This window comes from Urocitellus parryii, chromosome 5 (assembly GCF_045843805.1).
Source record: "Urocitellus parryii isolate mUroPar1 chromosome 5, mUroPar1.hap1, whole genome shotgun sequence".
Classification (NCBI taxonomy): domain Eukaryota; kingdom Metazoa; phylum Chordata; class Mammalia; order Rodentia; family Sciuridae; genus Urocitellus; species Urocitellus parryii.
This window is the reverse complement of record NC_135535.1, coordinates 77,274,588-77,292,575: the sequence shown is the minus strand read 5'-3', so window position 1 is coordinate 77,292,575 and position 17,988 is coordinate 77,274,588. Positions and strand designations below refer to the sequence as shown.

The window sequence follows — 17,988 nt, the reverse complement described above, 5'->3', positions numbered from 1 at the left end:
ATGCATTCTGCTGCCATACATACCTAATTAAAATAAATTTTAAAAAATACTGTGCTTAAAAATACTGATTACCGAGGGTGATTGAGTGCTGGGTGGTCAGACTCCCTGGTTTGGGTGCCTAGGCGGCGAAGTAGGACGGCCTGTCCTGGGTGGCACGTTGTCCCTCTCTAGCTAACTGCATTATAGGATGTCCCTCAGAAACCCGAGACCAAGAGCCTGGCTTGCTTAGTGAAGATGCGGCCCCCCAGCGTTTAGGCCACGCGTCTCAGCCCACTCCTCTGTCGCTGGAGAGCTCACAGGAGCAGCTGGGAGAAGCAGACCAGAGCCTTCTAGGGCTTGGTGCCCAGGGACCCAAGGAGGATGAGCTGGCTCTTTCCCTTAACCAAGAGCGCGTCCTCCTCTGCTGCTGGGTCTCCTGGTGGCCTCACCAGCCTCCCAACATCAGAAGCAGCACTTCATCTAGTCCTTCTGGAACTCACACTCCATATAGCTAGAATACAGAAAGACGTGAAATGCAGGTTTCCATTCACTGTAAACAACCTATTAACATTAATATATTACTTCCTCCACAATTTCCTCAGGAAAAATCAGTGATGAGTGTTTATCCACCAATACGGCATCACTTAGTGGATAAACAAGGAGTGTATGTTACTTCTGCATTAGTAAGCAATTTTTACAACACATTCAGATCTTGGGAAAATTTCTCAAAGTCTGTTGGGTGAGTTCTGGAGGAATCCCCCAGTTTTAGCTCCTGCTTCAGCAACATTTGCATACCTGTACATTAACTCAGGCGGATGCCTCTTTATGCTTCTCAGGGATTTCCATTTCTTCCTCTATATCCTCCACAAGAAGCTAAGAGGAATATTACTTCTTTGTCTGTTGCTGACACTGTTTCTTCTTCAACAAGTTATACCACAGCCAAGCCTGCTGCTCCTTCGTTTGATGTTCTTTCAAGTCTGCCATTACATGTTCCTACAATGGACACTTCTGCACCGATAAGCCAGACGGTTTTGGTTATAAGATGCCAGATGTCCCTGATACATTTCCAGAACTCTCAGAATTAAGTTTATCACAACTCACAGATATGAATGAACAAGAGGAAGTATTACTAGAACAGTTCCTAGCTTTGCCTCAATTGAAACAAATTATTACAGACAAGGATGACTTAGTAAAAAGTACCGAGGAATTAGCAAGAAAAAAATCTCCTTTTGGAACCTAGTTTGGAAGCCAAAAGGCAAATTGTTTAGATAAGTATGAATTACTTACACAAGTGAAATCTACTTTTGAAAAGGAGATGCAAAGGTAGCATGAACTCAGAGCTGTAGTGCAAGTCTCTGCAGGCAAGATTGAAAGTAGCTGCACATGAAGCTGAAGAAGAATCTGTTAATATTGCTGAAGATTTCTTGGAGGGGAAAAACTGAAATAGACAATTTTCTCAGTAGCTTCATGGAAAAGAGAACAATTTGCTGCTGTAGAAGAGCCAAGGAAGAGAAACTTCAACAGGTGATAGCAATGCACAGCCAATTTCATACTCCACTATAGATTTTCCTAAAAACATAAACTGCCAAAAGAAAAATGAGACATGGAACTTAAGCACAATGTTTTATATTTATGATTTGCAAATTGGCATTCCATCACGGTGGCTGAATTCACAGATATACTATATAGAATGTATACAGAACTGAGACTGATTTTGTATAAATCAAAATAATTGCTATGGTCTTTGCTTTGAGAAAATTTTCTGCACTATTTGCACTAAAAATGTTGGTTTATTGTTGAAAACAATCATATGTTTATGTTCTGCTATTCCTCTTATTACTGATTAAATACCTATGCATGTAATTTTAGCTAGTTTTCAGTACTTTATAAAACTAATTTAAATTTGTATTTTTAATTCAAATCTGCCTCAGTTCTTTATCAAGAGCGGTGTGTTATTCAGATTATTTTCCTCTCAACCTTTTTTTGAAGAAATTTTCAACTGTGGAAGACCTTTTTTTTTTCCCTTTCTTTCTTTCTGGATGATAAAACTTTTCAAGGGCAATTTGTTTTTAAATATTCATAGTGTCGGGAAACACCAGATATGTCAATGTGCCATCTCAAGTAACTTACTTTTAATACATACAATAAATTTAAAAAGTAAACCAGCTCTTCATATATTGTTTTATTTTTAAAACTAAAGATAATATTTAAGTTGCAATACAGTTAAATAAATATTTTATTTAAGAAAATTACTGGTTTCATTTAAACCAGTCTAAGACAAATTTTCAGGCTAATTCTTAAAAAAATAAGTATCTGATGGGTTTGTGGTTAGACTGGTATGCTCTCTAAATTCCTAATGTTAAAAACAATCTTTTTTGTTAATAAAATTAATAAATCTAAACAAAAAAGAATCAATGAATTTTTCTCATTTTTATGTGAATTTGATTTTCCTGAGAAAAGTTTTATAGTAATTAGTAAAAGTACTATTTAGTTTTTAAGCAATTTGAATTTTTAATGAATTTTCTCTTCATTTGTACTGTGTTCAGTAATTTGCTTGTATGCCATGTCACCAAATGAACATATTTCATAAGTAGCCTTAAAAGATTCTAAATGGGGAAAATCTTGAACTGTATCTGAGGCTCAATAAACTAGTATCTAAATCACAAAACAACCTAGTGCATATTTTTGCTTACATTTCACCTCCTTATAATTATTTCAACATGCATACATTACAGATTATCTTTGTCTTCATTCTTCTCTCCTTCTATACATGTCTTTAGCAATGGAGTTTTAGGGGAAAGACTTATTCTCTTAGAATTGAAAAATACTTAATACTTAGTCTATGTTTGTAGAAGACAAATATTCACACGGGCTAAAAAGGTACAATGTTGGATGCAGAAAATAGCTTTTATTAATTGTCTGTCTTGCTGGCACTGTGCTAAGGGCATGCTATTTAATTTTTAAAATGCCCAGAAGAAGATAAAATTATTCCTGATTTGTAGATAAGATAATGAGGTAAAAGTTAGTGTGTCAAATTTGTGATAGTCTTTTGGGCATTCAGAACTTTCTTTATTGTCTGTGACAATAATATCTGGTGTGATAGCATTGCCCATCAGAGCTTAATATTCCCAACAATCACTACAGTCACTGGAAAATTTGACATTCCTAATCTTTTGCAAACAAATCAGGTAGCTTTCCTGGAAACTAAATATATCCTAGAACAAGAGGTCAGCAGACCAGAGCCCTTTTAAAAGACCATTAATTCATTTGATCTATAAATTTTATTAAGCACCTACATAAAAAATAAGGAATTATGGAAATACCATATAAAGATAACTCAAACATGATTTAGTTATTGGGGTGCTTGTCTACCTCATGTTCTACCCAAATGGAAAAAAAATATATGTATATACATAATTTCCTTTAAATTTATTTATTTATTTATTTATTTATTTATGTATTTATTTATATATATGAAAGTGGAATGCATTAGAATTCTTATTGTACACATAGAGCACAATTTTTCATATCTCTGGTTATATACATAGTATAGTCACACCAATTCGTGTCTTCATACCTGTACTTTGGATAATAATGATCATCACATTAATTTATTAGATAACCTCTTAACAAACCAGTCATTAGAGAAGTTTGATCACAATTATCTGTATATACAAATTGGTAATTTAGTTCAGATATAGGTTACTTATGTCTTTTAGGATGGAAAGAATTTATGCCTATATGAATTTGGGTTACATGACTGCAATAAACTTAAATGATTTTTTTTTCTAAAAAAAAATACTGATTACCTGTCTAGAACAGAAAATGTAGAAAGAGATTCCTTTGCCAGGTGTTTAATGAAGGAGAAAGCTGCTGTTATAGACATTTCATAGATCTTTCTTCTCTAAATCCTTTAATTTTAGTTAGAAGTTAAAGCACATTCAGGTTCTTATCGCTTACATTTACTCCACTTTAAAACAGAATAAAGAAGAAAATTTGTAATGTTACATTACTGAACCTCCTGAGTTAGTAAAAATATGTTCTGAAGAAGATCACCTTCAAAATTAGAGCCAAGGGTAACAGGTGTCTTGAAAATTGCAAAATTTGAGTGAATGTTCAAGAATTTTAAAGTGGTCCCCAAAGATTGCCAAGACCTCATTGTTTATGAAAAATGGAATCATCAGTGCATACCTAGGTAGGCAGGAATGTCACATCCTGACATTACCACACCATCAAAGCTTCCAAGACAGAGCAAGCTGAGATGCGGCAGCCTGTATGATGAAATGTTAAAGGTGTTTCAGAGATCTGTGAAAATCGTGCATATTCATCAGTGCGACAGGTTTCTGTTACTATTTTCCAGGACCAGGTCCTTCAAGATTTAGAGCACCATGTAAGTGAGGACCTGGGCCTCATCTTCCTTTTTTTCTTTTGATAAAGACTACATTTTAGCTGGGCCAAAAATCTTGTGAAGGCCAGCCTTTTGTTACACAAGGAAAGCAGAATTATCTTTATATGGCATTTCCATAATTCCTTATTTTTTATGTAGGTGCTTAATAAAATTTATAGATCAAATGAATTAATGGTCTTTTAAAAGGGCTCTGGTCTGCTGACCTTTTGTTCTAGGATATATCTAGTTTCCAGGAAAGCTACCTGATTTGTTTGTAAAAGATTAGGAATGTCAAATCTTCCAGTGACTGTGGTGATTGTTGGGAATATTAAACACGGAAGAACTTTAACACTATCTTGTACATTCCACGAGGGTAGGGATTTTTATGTTTTTCTCAGTGTTGTATCCCTCTACCCATAACAGTGTTTCTAACACAATGCTGCTCAGAAAGTATTTATTAAATGAATAAATGCACCTTTTATTTTTCTAAGGTTACTACCTTCTTATATTACTTGTTTCTTTTAGATTCTTGTCTTGTTTGGGTTATTGCAGTGGCCTTCAATCCAGTTTCCTTGGCTGCAGGCTCACCCCCACCTCTTATCCAGAGTGAGATCTAGAATGTCCCGACCTTGGCTGTCTAAAATTCTTCAAAAGGTCATCATTAGTTATAGGATCAAGCTTAAGGTTTTTAAGATGGTGTATAAGGTCTTTCATGACCTGGCATTCAGGCCCCTTCCAATGTATATCAGTATACCCTTGCTCATTTTCTATATTCTAGTAACCATACATTGCTTTATTGTTTCCTACACATGCCGGAGTTTTCTTTATCTTTTTCCTTCTGCCCATGTTTTCCATCTGTTCGGAATGTTCTCATTCCCCACTCTCTTTTAAGTTTGACAAAAGGAGTATCCCCTTTTCAGGCATTACTAATCGTCCCTCTCTTTACCCTGTGATTGGGTTACTTTCTCAATTCAGTGTCCCTGTGACACATTAGGAATATTTCAGTTGTGTAGTTTGCTACATTGCACAATTATGGTCTATTTCACCCCTCAAAAGATGTGAACTTTTACAGGGCAAAGATGATTTCTATACTTATTTTGAGATTCCCAATGCCTTTCATTATAAATGGGAGTTAGCAAACACCACAAATTTACTGGCTTACTTTGTAGATATAAGGGTAAAAATTTAAAAAAAAATTAAACAACTCTTGCAAGAGTGCTTGAGATGGAGAGAGGATATAATTTATCCACCCTGTTTTGTATAAGGCATTTTGGTCCACTAACCTTATCTTATATAATTAAAAGGATAAAAACTGAAGGAAGACTCTTCTATCCACACCTCCCCCACCCCCTTTCCCCAAAACAAGAGGAAAAGAAGTAGAAAACACAGTTACAGACTGATTGCAGCCTGGTGGATGAAATTCCTCTGGTTGGAGTTTGGGTGAAGATAGGTATCCTTGTCTAATGAAGGTGACAACACGTCTTTGGGCACAGAATATGTTGTTATGTTTCATAATTTCAATGCTCATGGTATGTGAATTGGTCCTGTGAATTTCACATAGAGCTCTCATCTATTCTGAACAGAGGAGATATTTGATGGGAATAACTTGGAGAGATGCTCTTGGTGTTTTGGACCTCTCTCTATTTCCTTTGAGTCCCTTGGTTTGCTTAGACCCTTAACAGAATATATTATGCTTGCTACATGATACCATCTTGAATTGGTATGATCATTGTGGTAGTTCATGGATAATTCTGGTTCTTTAGCAAATACTTATTCTCTCCTTCTTTATTAACAAAACCCAAATTTTGAAAAATCTTTTGTGGACAGGAAAGTGTGTGTGTGTGTTGGCTTTGCATCACTGTGAGCAAAGTACCCACCAAGAAAAGCTTAGAGGAGGGAAACTTGATTTTGACTTTTAGGTGCAGAGGTCCATAGTTAGCAAAGTCCATCACTCTGGGCCAACCATGAGACAGAACATTATGGCAGAAGGGTGTAGTGGAGCAGCACTGCAACCAGGGAGCAGAGGGATCGAGGGAAAGGAGCATCAGGGAAGGTGAACACTTCCAGGGCACACCCGCAGTGACCCACCTCATCCGGCCATGTCCCACCTGCCTACAGTTAACACCCAATCAGTTCCTTCAAACTAGGACGGAGTGATTAGGTTACAGTCCTCATCTAATCATTTTACCTCAGGTTATTACTGTATTTACATAGGAGCTTTGGGGGCACACTGTTTTAGTTACCTTTTTTAGTTCTGTGACTAAAACACCTAATAAGAACAACATTGAAGAAGATAATGCCAAGTGAAGTTAGCCAATCCCCCCAAAACAAATGCTGAATGTTTTCTCTGATATAAGGAAGCTGACTCATAAGTGGGGTAGGGAGGGGGAGCATGGGAGGAATAGAGGAACTCTAGATAAGGCAGAGGGGTGGGAGAGAAAGGGAGGGGGCAGGGGGTTAGCAAGGATGGGGAAATGTGATGGACATCATTATCCAAAGTACATGTATGAAGACACAAATTGGTGTGAACATACTTTATATACAACCAGAGATATGAAAAATTGTGTTCTATATGTGTAACAAGAATTGTAATGCATTCTGCTGTCATTTATTTTTAAAAAAATCAATAAAAATTTGGATTCCAATTAAAAAAAAAAAAAAAAAAAAAAAAAAAAAAAAAAAAAAGAACAACATAGGGGCTGGGGATGTGGCTCAAGCGGTGGCGCGCTTGCCTGGCATGCGTGCGGCCCGGGTTCGATCCTCAGCACCACATACCAACAAAGATGTTGTGTCCGCCGAGAACTGAGAAATAAATATTAAAAAAAAAAAAAAGAACAACATAGAAGTGAGAATTTTATTTGGGACTCGTTGTTTCAGAGGCCTCAGTCTGTAGATGGCCAACTACATTGCTCTGGGCCCAAGATGAGTCAGCATGGAATGGAGGAAGGGCCAGCAGAGGAAAAGTATTCACTCATTGTGAGATCTGGAAGCAAAGAAAGGCAGGGGTTGGAGGTGGAAGGAGTCACAGGAATAACAACCCTTCCAGGGTAAGCCCCAAGTGACTTCCTCCTCCAGCCACACCCCACTTGACTACAGTTACCACCCAGTCAGTCCTTTTGAACTAAGATGGATCAATTAGGTTACAGCTTTCATAATCTAATCATTTTACCTCTGAATATTCCTACATTAACAGGAGCTTTTGGGGGACACCTCATATTCAAGATATAACATTCCACCCCTGCCCCACAAAAGGTTATGTCCATCTCAAAATGCAAAATGAATTTCGTTAATATCCAAGAGTCCCATTGTCTTAACAGTTTCAGCATTACCCAAAAGTCCAGTCCAAGTTTAAAAATCTCATCTAAGACACAAGGCAAAATGCTTAACTGAGTTCCTATAAAAAAATCAAAAGCAAGTTATTTATGTCCACTATACAGTGGCACGGAATAAATATTCCTATCCCCAAAAAGAAGAATAGTAGCATAAAAACAAGGAATGAAGCCAAAGCAAGACCAAAACCCAGCTGTGCAAATAGGCTCCCTAACTCTGCCCTTACTCCAAGCTCAGCTTCTGGAACACATGATGGTAAGATGTTATTTGCAAATGGCTTGGGCTGCCCCGGCCCTTTGGCCTTTTTGTTTGAAGTGCACAGGAGCTCTCTTTTAACCCGGCTCTCTCCATAGCCAGCAGTTTTTCTTGTCAGATAGTATGATATGGTATTTCTTAATTACTGGGGTTTCCATTCTAGCTTTGGCTTCACCTTAACAGACTCACACATTGCCCTGTCATACAGCCTGAAGGAACTCTGATACTGCTACACCCTGCGTGGCTTCCCAGACCTTCCTTTGAAATCTTGGTGAAAGCTTCCATGACCCCCCAGTTCCAGCATTCTGCATTCCTGCAAAACTAGAATGAATCACATGGATGATGCTAAACATCTGCTACCAGCTTGCGCAATGACTGGGCTCCCTGGTATTATGGCTGAGTGGCTTCTGAGTACCTGTGCAACTTAGCATGATGAAGCTACTTGCTAGGGCCCCTGTGTGAGTAGGGTGCCCTCATGATCTCTTCTCAAAGGAATTTTCTCTTCTGCAACCTTGCAATGTACACAGTCTTGCAAATTCCTGAGATGCTTTTCAGGTATCTTTCCTATTGGCTTTGTGTAAAGTCCATAGCATCTCTTGAAGGACTGTAATCTTTCCAAAAAGCACATCTTCCTTGGTCCCAGCTTTATACACATCTTTTTGGTCAAACTGCAGATTTTAAAAATTCTTTAGCTCTGTTTTCTGCTCTAGATTCTTAACAGTAAACCTGGCTAAAAGCTGCTAGTAATATCTATGTCATTGACTGAATGCTGTGCTGCCTTGAAATTTCCTCCACCAGATTAATTAGTCCATCACTTTTAAATTTAACTTCACAAAAAGTTTAAGGACATGAGCAAAATGGTAGCCAAATTTTTTGCCATAATATAACATGAGTAGCCTCTAGTCCAATTCTCAACAGACTCTTCAATTCTCTCTGAAGCTTCATGAGCACAGTCCACATTCCTATTAGTATTCTGGTCCTCTGAACTTCCACCAGAATCACCCATTAATCTCTGCTTATGACATTCTAAATTTTTTCCATCTTTTACCTCCAAACTTTTCAAAATTTTCTCCTCACAAATCAGCTCAAAAGACTTCTGAACTATATGATCAGGTTAATCAAAAACACTTGGAAAGAACAACTTAGGGGAGGAAAAGTTTATCTGGGGCTCATGGTTTCAGATGTCTTAGTCCATAGACAGTTGACTCCTTTTGCTCAGGGGCCAAATTGAGGTAGCACATAATGGGAAAGGGCCCAGTGGAGGAAATCCGTTCAGCTCATGGTGGAGTCAGTAAGCAAAGAAGGAGAAAGAGAAGGAAAAGAGGCCATAGGAAGAATTACCCTTCCAGGACACAACCCAGTGATCTAGTTCCTCCAGCTATGCCCCACCTGCCTATAGTTACCATAGAGTCATTCAGACCAGAATGGACCCATTAGGTTACAGCTCTCATAATATCCTCATTTTGCCTTTGAATAGTCCTGCATTGACAGGAGCTTTGGGGGTATGTCTCATATCCAAACCCTAACATTGTGTGGCCAGTGAAACAAAAGCTTATATTTTTTTGGTTGGGGCTTCCTGGAAGGTCTTTTAGAGGATAGACATGGTTGGCTTGTCCTTTGAGGTTCATTTTTTCCTTTCTTCCTTTCTCTTTTTATATTAGTTTAAAAAAATTTGTCTTTTTCTTGCCGGTAGTATGAGGATGAGAAAACACATACAACACAACAATATTGTGTTGCTAAAAGTTCAAAGTCTCTTGTGTCTTCTGGAGCCATATTAGCATCCCTTTGTTGTTTCGTAAAAAAAAAAAAAAATGTATTCTTCTGCTTCAACACTGCTAAGATACTGCTCTTCATGAAGAAGCTTTTTTTTTTTTTTTTTTTTTTTTGGTACCAGGGATTGAACTCAGGAGCACTCAGCCACTGAGCCACATCCCCAGCCCCTATTTTGGTATTTAAATTTAGAGACAGGGTCTCACTGAGTTGCTTAGCATCTTGCTTTTGCTGAGGCTGGCTTTGAACTACCTGCCTCAGCCTTCCAAGCTGCTGGGATTTCAGGTGTGTGCCACTGCACCCTGTAAAGAATCTATTTCTGAGACACTCTTCACACTCTCAGAGAGAGATTTGAGAGCAGATGTAGATGTCTCTCAAGTGTTGGCAACCCTTTAAACTGAATTTTGATTAGGAAAAGTGAAGACAGAAGTCTGGTATTGGTGGATTAGGGCTGCAAAAACAAAAATAAAATTGGTTTAAATAATTGTCTAACACTAGAAGTTTGAGAATAAGAATAAGCTGTGTAGGGAGATGAAAATGAGAAAGAAGGGCGATGGATAAATTCTACCTGTGGAGAAGGATCCTAAGAATTCACATGGTGGCAACCTGAACAGTGAGGGTCGTGGGGTGGAGGGTCACAGTAAAAACAATGCCTATGGAGAGAAATGAAAAGAGCTTTTGAAACAGAGATGGCCAATGTTAAATTTTATGTTGCAGCTCTTTTACACCCAAGTTCCTTTCTTTGAACAAGATAGTTTCAATAAAATTCTCTTCTCCTAAGGATAATAAAAGAGAGGAAAAATGTCTGTCCTGGGCTAAGCTATTCAGGTTCCAATGGAAGCAAATCATTATAAGAGGCTGAACAAAATTTTAGATAAAGCAGGAAATCAGAATGAGAGACATTGCTGTCCCCTAATCCCCAAGAAAAAAAAACTGGGGCTTCTGTGTCCTCTAGATTCTTCAATGCATAAAGAAGGACCTTATTAAGATACTAGAGTCAGAAATTCACCAACATTGGAAAACTTGAGAACATACAAGAGATTAATACTTGGATTTTATAAATCAAAAGTGGCATGTTTTCTCCAGAGTTTTTCTAACAGTCACTAATCTCAGACCAGAAGCTTCCATCTGGGCAAGTGAGCATCATGAAAAAGGAATTTCTCCTAACTTTCACAGAAAGTTTTTATAGTTGCTAAATTGGTAATTTGAACACAAATATATTTTGCTTAAGTCAAGGGACCGTGTTTTGTAGAAAAGTCAATCCATACTTTTCCCCATGAGAAACCTGCTTATATTATAGAAAATCTGAATAAAACAGTATAGGTTATGTTCACTCATTTGTGTTTGCTTTTGAGGTATAAGATGAAGAAAATCTACAGATTTTTTAAGGAAAGAGTATAACATTTCCCTTGTTGTAATTGGGTGTATTTGAACTCTTCCCTTTTTCACAGAGAAGAGTCCTCAACTGGTTGACTAAAGAGTCAGTTTAGAAGAAGTATCATTACTGCTGTTATTTCTCATCTGCATTCTACTTTGCACATTTCTGCCTTTTATCCATTTATTGAAACTCTAGAATATTTTAGTTCTCTATGAAATATTTGAGTCTGCTTGTGACACAAATTTTGTGGTTGTTATCTTTTCAATTTCCCTAGTATTTGCACTTGCATCAGGGTCCAATGTGATAAAGCATGCTTTTAAGAATTTCATGCATAGACAACTTGAAGGGTTATGGAAAATAATATTCCTACAAGACAGCTCCTGGGGAAAAAAAAATGGAAAAGACCGGGTGGCTCAGAAGGAAGACAGGGAAATTAGCCAAACATTAACATTTCCCAGTAAATCCTTTCTCAAAACCAATGGACCCTGAAGGAACAGGCAGATACTGGACTTTCACCTTCCGGCATTGCAAATTAGTCCTAAATGGAGGCACAATAAATAGGAAAATTCTAGGAAACAATGAATCCCAAAGGAAGAAGAAAAGCAATGGGAGAGAATGGAGTACTCATTCCTTGGGATCTGAGCTCCTATCTCTCCTGGTAACAATGAGTTTCAAACTTTTTACAACTGCCTTCCTGAGTTAAAATTTTAACCTGTACCACCAGCTCCCTGACTGACCTGATGGCACATCCACAGTTTCCAATGATTAAACCACCCTCATTGTACCCTATAAAATTAAAATCCCATATGTAACCGTGGCCATTTTCCACATCCAGAAAATGAGCCCCTACTGTGCCTGCGTCCATGAATAAGCAAATGGCTTTGCTGAATCTGTTGAGGTCTGCATACATCATTTTTGTGCTTACCCAACTAATGCAGAAAATTAGGATTTATGAATCATTAGGAGGAGTGGAATTCACGTGTTGACTGGAACTCACAGGGCTTTCATTGGATTTTTGGTTTCAGAATCAATCTACCCAAGTTTTGATCCTACCCAAGGCCATGATGGTGCTATTGCCTGGCTTCCACCACTACTGCCCAGGGCAGCTCCACATCCTCCAAGTAGACAACTAGTCCACAGAAACTAGAGCCAGCTACTGCAGATACATATATTTGGACTTTCTTATAGGATAGCACTGCCACAGAAAAATATCTTCACCCTCTGCTTTGACTTTCCATATTTCATGAGAACCAAATACAGTACTAGAATCTACAGTGAACCCATACATATAGCCATGTATGAGCAGTGCTACCAGATAAGATCTAGCAAACTTCCTTTGAAGTTCTAGGAGTTTTACAGTCCAAAGTTTAGAACAGAATGTTTCTTATTATTTTGGAGCAGGTGAAAATCTACTATTATAAATGCTTCTCTATGGGCCGTTTATCATTAGTAGAAAACTAAGATGCAAAATGGGAATGACATTTATTAAGTATCCTAAAAACTTCAGTAGTAAACATTGTTAATGTTCTATGTCTTCTTAGTTATTGAAAAGAAAAAAAGTATAATTTTACAATGGAAAATTACTGTGGTCATAACCCTAACAAAATGTTCAAACTCAAGCACACAAATAAAGGAACAACTTGACAGTATGTGCTTTCTGTTGGAATGCTGGAAGAGGTGCACACTATTGATCAGGTTTTTGTGTTAGAATTACTCTGAATATTTAGGAGGCAGGATACAGGTGCAGAACTTTGAAATTCTATAACACAATTACCTGGACTATTATAAAATGTAAATCAGTGAGGCTATGAGACAGCCTTCAGAATGTGAGCAAATTTTTATCACTTGCACATCAGATAGAGCACGAATCTCTAGGATATATAAAGAACGCAAAAACTTAACACCCCCAAAATCTAAGTAACCCAATCAATAAATGGGCCAAGTAACTGAACAGACACTTATGAGAAGATGATATAATCAATAAACAAATATATGAAAAGATGTTCAACATTTCTAGCAATTAGAGAAATGCAAATCAAAACCACTCTAAGATTTCATCTCACTTCAGTCAGAATGGCAGCTATTAAGAATACAAACAACAATAAGTGTTGACAAGGATGTGGAGGAAAACATACACTCATACATTACTGGTGGGACTGCAATTTGATGCAACCAATCTGAAAAAGCATCCTCAGAAAACTTTGAATGGAACCACCTTTTGACCCATTTATCTCACTCCTTGGTCTATACCCAAAGGACTTAAAAACAGCATACTACAGTGACACAGTCACATCAATGTTTATAGCAGCACCATTCACAATAGCTAAATTGTGGAACCAACCTAGATGCCCTTCAACAGATGAATGAATAAAGAAACATTATATGTATGTATGTATGTATGTATGTATGTATGTATACATACATACATACACACACACACACTGGAATATTACTCAGCATTAAAAGAGAATAAAATCATAAATCATTAAAAGAGAATAAAATCCTTTGCCAGTAAATGGATGGAGTTTGAGCATATAATGCTAAGTGAAGTAAGCCAATTCCCCCAAAACAAAGTCTGAATGTTTTCTCTGATATATGGATACTGATTCATAATGGGGGTGGAGGAGGAGCATGGGAAAAATGGAGGAACTTTACATAGGGCAAAGGGGAGGGAGGGGAATGGAGAGGGCATGGGGATTAGGAAAGATGGTGGAATGAGATGGACATCATTACCCTGAAGACATGAATGTTGTGACTACTTTTTGTACAACTGGAGACATGAAAAACTGTGCTCTATATGTGTTCTATGAATTGAAATGCATTCTGCTGTCATGTATAACAAATTAGAATAAACAAACAAATTTAAAAAAAAAGAAATGGTGTCACCACTCATGTTTAAAAAACCAAGTAATCGAGGGGTATTCAATATTTTCCAATGACTGTAGTATTTGAGATATATATATATATATATATATATATATATATATATATATATATATAAATTATATAGAAATTTGTTCAACAAATTTGTTAAAAAATCTGCCTTGTGTTTTTACATGAAGTGGGAATAGGAGAGTGATGGACTTTTGTGCTTTCTCATTTCTTACACACCTTCAAGGCCTTGTGGTCATCTTGCTGTCTCTTGTGATCTCAAGTTTATTCATTATAAAAGAGTTTTGAAGACTTTTCTGTTCTCCCCAAACCCTATTACTATTTTAATCCTCAATTTCCTCTAATTCCTAAAGAAAAATTACTTATAATTAAGTCCAAGATTATACATATCTTATTCTAAAATAAAATACAGTTGACCCTTGTACATTATGGGTTTGAACTGTATAGGTCCACTTAAATGTGAATTATGTTTTGGAGATTTTTGATAATTTGAAGAAATTTGTAAGGATTTGTAAGCATTGCTTTTTAAAAAAATAGTTGGAGGTGTGTAGCTCAATGGCAGAGCACTTGTGTACCACACATGTGGCCTGGGGTCCAGCCCTAGCACTGCAAAAAAAAAAAAAAAGCTTTATAGTAAGGAGTTGTTGTATTGTTTTTAGCAAGGAAGAACACAGTAGGCAGAATACCTTTGAATTCCCAAACTCTTTACCTTGTATAAGAGTATTTCTGGTTGGTTCAAGACTATTTCCATATTAAAATCTCACTTAAAGATAGAAAAGTATAAATATTTATTAAAGGCAATCATTTCAAAAGATATGAAGTTGGTAAATTAAAAGTTATATTTACAAAGTAAGTCATCTCAGCCATTAACCACAGTATAGGTGATAAAATTTAGACTTAATGACTATTTTAATATTAATAATGTCAATGAAAATTCCATTAAAACATTATCAAATTGTTAATAAACTCATTTGATCCCTTTTTGCCCTCCTCAAGAAGGAAAATATATAATGATACTTAGGTTTTTCTTTCATTTTGTCCAATTGTTTGGTCAATTTTTATGAATTGCTACTTTAAAAATATTCCTAAGGTCGTAGATTTACTTTAATGGATTTTTGATTCGAGTGGGATCAATAAGCGATTTGTCTGCATCTTTTTTTTTTCATCTAAAAGCCACATTTTGTTTTTACAGCAGAACTTAATATGCACAATGGCATTAAAATATCTCTCAGTAGAAGTAACTGACTTTAATGAGTGTTTAATGAAATTAAGCATTATAGTTAAAGAAGTTTGTGAGTTTTTTTGGTTGTTCTTAGATTTTAAAAGCATTATAATATTTTTTGAAGTAACTGTAGAGGCACTTTGGTTCCATTTTCTCTTCAGTGATGGGATCTTTTTGCCACTTCTGATAGATGCCTTCCATCGTGTGTTTAAACTTATTTACTAAGGAGTTTTGTTCATTTCCTGAGGTAGTCCCTGTCTTTGAAATTTTTATCTACAGGCATGTGCTTCATATTCAGAACAGTGCAATCTGAACTCTTTTCCCCAACTGCCCTTTGCATATCTGAGGCAATTTTGGGACTTCTTCTTTCCCCTCCTTGATCATCCTGGTCTCATTTTTTCTGTATGACCTCTTTGGGAGGGATGGCCCACTCAATATATCATTCCAGATGTGATCTGGGCAACAGAGGGACAGGGGACTTGGTCACCATCGGTGGCATATGGTACTTGGTCAATAATCGTAGTGGGGTTAATTAAAATTGGTGCCCATGATCATAATTTTTACCAACTGTGTGAAACTTTATTGAACTTGAGGTCAGCCACACTTCATGGACGAATTTCTGTATCACTGTTTTCTAGCTTATAGATCATTGGAATGCAATTTTAGGAATTAATCTTTCTATTAATCTTTAAATTTATTTTTATTTTGCTAGATTCCTTTCAAATTTGTCTTCTGCAATTTTGATATACATGGTTTCTGTTTACTTAATAACACCATTGATAAAATTCTTAAAAATTTTTGGGCTAGGGTTGTGGCTCAGTGGTAGAGCGCTTGCCTAGGCACTGGGTTTGATTCTCAGCACCACATATAAACAAATAATAATAAACAAACTAATAAAAATTTTAAAAAATTCTTAAGACTTTTATAAATAGGTGTGAAGATATTTAAATTGCCCTTTTTGTCAACTGTTTTGGCCATCCCTTATTTGAGGCTTATCTATATGCTTGGCTTGAAGTCTGGTTCCATGAATTATAGGCTGTGTGATGTTTGGCAAGCTACTTAACCTCTCATGGCTTTGGTTATTATCTGGAACATAAGAATGATGATTGAGAATTATTACAAGGATCAAAAGAGGTAAAACATGTAAACCACTTGCAATAATTTATGGTGCTCAATATGTTTGCTCTTATCAACTCTTCTTAATTTTAAAAGACACAAAATGAATAGTATTGCATCCCCTCTGATATCTCTTATACCATCCTCCTCAACCAGCATATCCAACTTAGCCTCTTAAAAACACATTGGATTAAAAAAAATCAGTTATGCATATGTCCTGTGGAACATTGGTAGTTCTCAAAGTGTATAAGATAGAATCGAATGTATTCTATGGCATTTGTTCTGCAAGGGGCAGCCTGTTCCATAAAACACCCCCAGGCTTCCAGCTCCTCTGCCAAATAAAGAAATTTAAGAGTCACACAGGTGTTAGTTTCACAAACATTGTGGCAATTCTGAGCTTCTTTGCTTAGTCAGGTTATGAGTGAGGTCTGAGGGTCTTTTCTCTTTCCTCACTGGAAATAACAGAACTTCCCTCCAATTGATGGAGGCCACATGGTAAATCAGCATCATGATCACATACATTTATTGAACACTTTTTTGTTTCAGGTGCGGACATGGTGCCTGACAAAAGCCTTAATTAATTTCACCTTTACACTAAATTGTGGGGAAAGTACAAATTATTCACTTTCCTATTTTACAACTAAGAAAGTGAGAGAGGTGTGTTAAAGTCACCCAAGATTATTGTGTTGTGGTCAATTTGACTCTTGAACTTGAGAAGAGTTTGTTTGATGAACGTAGCTGCACCATTGTTTGGGACATATATATTTATGATTGTTATGTCTTGTTGGAGTATGGTTCTCTTGAGCAGTATCTAATGTCCATCTTTATACCTTTTGATTAACTTTGGTTTGAAGTCTACTTTATTTGATATGAGTATGGAGAGCTCTGCTTGCTTCCGCAGTCCATGTGAGTGGTATGATTATTCCCAACCTTTCACCTTCAGTCTGTGTATATCTTTTCCTATCAAATGAGTCTCCTGTAGGCAGCATATTGTTGGATCTTTTAGAATGTAATATGGTGATTGTATGTAGGCTATATATAAGGTGACTGGTAGGATTGGGAATGGAAAGGAAAGGCTTTAGAGAAGAGATGATAATTAAACTTAGTTTTAAAGAATGAGTAGGGACCCTCCATGTATGCAAATTGGGAAAACTATACCAGAAAGACAAGTTAGTAAAGCAGAGGCAGAGTAATATAGGGGAACTCGATAATGTATTAGAATATAAGGTGTTAAATATGGGCATCTGTAAGGATATTTGGGGTGAGTAACAGACAGAGATTGTAATGATAGGGATGCTCATATCATGCTTAACTCTCATTTGTTTTGTCAATATAATTTATTGCATCCTAACTATGTGATAGGTACATAAAAGATGGGAATACCTTGCTTATGCTTTGGACATAGCTTGATCCTAAATTAATTTTTTGAAATTTGTGCTCTTGAGGAAGTCATCTTAGGTATATGTGCATTCTTTTATTTTAGTTTTTCAAGATTTGGAGACATTGGCAAAAACACATAAACCAGAGATTTTTTTATGCTATACTTAAGATAAAGAAAATCTAGTATGTATGATATATATATTTCTTGAAAGGAAAAATACAATTCTGTGTCCCAAGAACATTCTGATCAGTGAGAGAGATTTTATTACAACTATATTA

The 17,988-nt window shown here is 36.5% G+C and overlaps 1 pseudogene; it reads left to right on the top strand.

The window, feature by feature from the left end:
- The first annotated feature begins 360 nt into the window (after positions 1 to 360).
- On the top strand, positions 361 to 1,542 carry LOC113186511 (vacuolar protein sorting-associated protein 37A pseudogene; annotated as a pseudogene).
- The last annotated feature ends 16,446 nt before the right edge of the window (positions 1,543 to 17,988 follow it).